This window comes from Mandrillus leucophaeus, unplaced genomic scaffold (assembly GCF_000951045.1).
Source record: "Mandrillus leucophaeus isolate KB7577 unplaced genomic scaffold, Mleu.le_1.0 Scaffold628, whole genome shotgun sequence".
Taxonomy (NCBI): domain Eukaryota; kingdom Metazoa; phylum Chordata; class Mammalia; order Primates; family Cercopithecidae; genus Mandrillus; species Mandrillus leucophaeus.
The window spans coordinates 498,812-502,865 of NW_012106786.1; the positions used below are offsets into that span (position 1 = coordinate 498,812).

Consider the following 4,054-nt stretch of genomic DNA (forward strand, 5'->3'; position numbering starts at 1 on the left):
TTCCCTGCCCAGTTCAGTATTGTGGGACAGGGCTGCTGTCAAGACAATCCCCAGTCCTGCCCTCCTCCCTGAGTGGGCCAGATAGCCCATGTAGCCTCTTCCCCACTTGCCTTTGTGGCGCTGCCAACCTGGTACCCTGGTGCCCATTCAGTCTAGTCCTTCATATTGCTGGGGCAAGGGGAAGCTCTGAGTAACGTGGGACTATAGAGTGCGCGACGGTTGCTGATGGCCGGGTCCCGTGCCCTCCCCATTCCTGTGCATTCTTGACAAAGGCTCCCAGCAACTGAGGGTACACAGCAGCTGTAGACACCAGCCTGATGAATATCTCATTGTGGGGAGGGGGCCATAGCAGGAGTGGGGCTCCAGGGAAATACAGAACCTGGCCTGGGAGGTGTTGATGTGAGAGGCCCAAGAAACCTCGGCTTTGCACTTGCTGAATACCATCTGCGCCTCTCAGGAGGGAGAGTGCCAGGCTCAGGAGGTCCCTGCCCAAGCAAGGGAGCTTGGAAAGGGGGCTGGGGTGGGCTGTGCCATTTTCAAGGGCTGGCGGGGGGACCAGCGAGCCAGACCCCTCTGGAGGTACTTGGGGCAGTACCGCGTGCCATGGCTCCTGAGTGACAGAGTCAGCTCTGCGCCCCACAAGACCGCTCCCTACCCAGAACTCACTGTGATCATGTGCTGGATCCAGATGCCCACGCAGCCTCCTGGCGGGAGCATCAGGTGCACCACCTGCCCAGGACGGCCCACGGAAGTCTGCGCCACTCTGCCCTGCTATGAAACAACTCCTGTTCTGCCTTCGGGGAGAGGTGTTCATTTAAGCAATGACTGGGCTGGCCCCCATGGCACAGTTATCACAGAGTCTGCTGCTACCCACGGCTGAGAGCTCTAGTTCTTCCTAGTGGTCTCTGAAGCCACCAGGACGGATGAACCGTGGCTTCACCCTCTTGGCTGACTCAGCTGCCTTTCATCAGCTCATCTGCCCCTAGGATCCACTGTCTCTGGCTGGCACCTGACCTGAGCCCCAGGCTCACGCCTCTGCCCACAGGCCCAGCAGCTGCTTCACCTCCAACTCCAACCCTCTGGACCAAGCATTGCCCCTCGCCAGCTACTGGGGCACCACTAGTGCCCCCTCTCCAGACCCTTGGGTCTGGCTGTAGCTTTCTTCTGGAAGCCACACCCCAAGACCCCAGCCCTGCTCTAGGGCCCTGTATCCCCAACTTCCTGCATCCTTCTTTCTCCTTCTGGGAACATGAACTTGCTCTGCCAGCCTGGTGGCTCCTGGAGGGCAGGACACCAGGGCCTGGGCCATGGCAGGACCCGGAGCGTCTGCTGCCAGCGATGCTGGAATCTGCACCCATGTCCACATGATGTCCGTGGCACAGCGGCCACCTGAGGCTGTGGGCATCTGAGTGGTGGCTGCAGAGTGAGGCCCTTACCTCTGCCTGAGTGAAGTGCACCATGTCCTCCCCTATGCTGTCCTGCTGGGCATGGAACAGCCGGCCCGGCTGGGGGCCCAGGACCACACCGTACAGCAGGAGCTGAGGGTTGGTGCCTACGCTGGAGCTGGCTCTGAGGCTCTGGCTGCTGAATGGCTGGACAGACCCTGACAGAGGCAAAAGGGGCCACCACCCTTTGAAATCCAGGCACAGGCCTGTCTCTGCAGAGAAGCAGCGTGACCCTGGCGTGCCACCCTCAGCTCTGCCCCAGCTCCTGGCACACCCCGGAATGCCCACAATCAGCACACCCATCCGGGCAGACAGTCAGCGTCTGGCTGCCCTCCAGCGAGAGGAGCACTTGCTTCTGGGCCATCACTCAGAAGAAGTGTCTGGAGGAAGTGTGCTTGTCATCAGAGAAGCCGAAGTAGATGCCTCCGTCCAGGGCTCCTGAAGACAGAGTCATTGGGTCCGGCTGGCCCGAGCTGGCTCCCCATCTCAGGGCACCCCTGCAGGCAGCAGGAACCCAGGGCCTGGCCATCAGCACCCACCTCTGTGTGAGAACAGCACGAGCCCACCGCCCAGCTGGGCCTGCATGAAGCTGCGCACCTCGGTGCCCGGCGCTGCCCACAGCACTACCCGCCCTTTGCTGGGCTTCTCAATGGCGTAAACCAGATGTTCAGGGGCCCAGAGTAACCGTCCATGCTCCTCAGGGCCTCTGTAGGGATGGGCGCAGTGGCCCCCTCCCACATCTGGGAACACAGGCCTGTGAAGGTTCTGCCTTGCCCTGCTCACCCACCCCTTCCTCCCCAGCCCTGGGCTGCCACCAGGGTTTCAACTCTGCTGCGGCTCAGGCCCTCAGGTGGCATCGAGGCTGGCACTGCTCTGGCTCCCCTGCACAAAGGGCCCTCCCCACATTCACCTTCCCTGTCACTCCAGGGAAGGCCCCAGGGAAGGTCACCCTCCAGGCCCAGCTTCCTTGCTCTCCATCTGCCCTAGTCCTGCGTGTCCCTCAAGGCCAGCTTGTGTCCCCTACCCGGGAAGGCCCCAGTTCTTACCCTCACCAAGTTCTCACCCCCAGAAATCCCCAACATTGACCAACAGTGCTCCTTAATCTGTCTCACTGGTGGGGCAGGGGTCTCCTTTCAGAGCTTCCGTGTGTGCCTGGCCAGGGCCGGGCACAGGTGGGAATGGTGATTTTAGAAACGGGCCCTCCCTCCGGCTGAGGGAGGGGTGGGTGGCGTGGAGAGTGGGGGGCTGATGGTTGGCATGTTCTGCAGCACAGAATCAGCGCTGCGATGGGCCCAGGTGCTTCCAGAGCAGTTACGGGCCCTCCTCATGTTGGGTGAAGGGGACCCTTTTTCAGGCCTCCCACTTGCAAGCAGAGCAGGCGCCTGTTCCTGAGGTCCTGGTACCAGTCTTGGTGGGTCAATTACTTGTGGGCAGAGCTGCGGTGGGACTCACATGCCCGGGAAACAGAGCCTTCTGGCATTCCTGGGCTTCCTTCCCTGGCCCTAGGGAGCCCTCAGGCTGAGTCTTGGCAGAAGGGGCCATAATGTGGGGGACAGGGCCCCATTGCTGGGCTCCCAGACCAAACACGGGTGGATGGCACCACCTGGAGGCCATACTGACACACAGCTGTCCTGGCTTGTGGTTCCAGGGGCCTGTGGCCTCTGCACCATGAGGCCACCCTCTATGGGCACATCCTAGACCACCAAAGCCCCCCTCAGCGCCCCATGTCAGAGACAGCCCAAGTCAGCTCTCCTGTGGAACCTTCAGTGACTCTTGCTGACCCAGGAGGACGCACCCCAGAAGCCAGCATTCAAAGCCCTGCCATGTGGGCTTAGTGAAGCCATGCCCTTTATGTTCTACCAGAACTACTTTCACAAGCATGGAGAAGTTCCACCCCATGTCTGGGCCTGAACTTCCACCTCTGCCAAATGGGGGCCCTGCTCTGCTGTGGCACAAGGGGCAGGAGTTTGGGGAGCCAAGCCATGGCCTTTACTTGCTGGGGTGAAGGTGGGAAGCTTATTGGCTCCTGCCCTGACACCTGCCCTTACGGGCTTGTAAGTGATTCTGTCAGGAGTTCTGGTCCTGAGCCACAGGAGAAGGAACAGCAGAGCCACCTGTGGCCGCTCAGAAGTCTGCCTACCTTACCTGCAAGCGTCCATAACAAAACCTCCCACCTGTGCTCTATTTCAGCACAATCTCACAACTCTCCTTCCAACAACCCCGTGAGGCATGCGGCAGCGTCCCCATTTTGCAGAGGAGGTAACTGAGGTTCAAAGACGGGGAGCTCTGTGCTGGGAAGTAGGGGACGCTGGCCTCTTTCTCGAAGCAGACATGGGGGATGGTGCCAGGAATACTGTCACCTGCAGGTCTGTGTTTGTAGTGAGGACAGGGGGGTTGGTCATTGACAGGCAGGATGGTGACAGTGAAGGCCACAGGATGGCTCTGGCAGCCCATCTCGGAGGTGTCAGTCATCAGGACAAAACTGTCTGTCAGTGTCTCGCTCCCGTCGTGCACGTAGCGGATCAGCTGCTCTTCCACCTACGGGCAGGCCCAGGGCTAGTCAGGCCCCAGCAGCACCCTTCATGTCCTGCCTTTGGGTGCAGGAGGAG

At 60.6% G+C, this 4,054-nt stretch overlaps 1 pseudogene; it reads right to left on the bottom strand.

Annotated features, from left to right (window-relative positions):
* Positions 1 to 1,812: 1,812 nt before the first annotated feature.
* The window catches only part of LOC105554114, a 2,613-nt pseudogene continuing 371 nt past the window's right edge, over positions 1,813 to 4,054 (bottom strand).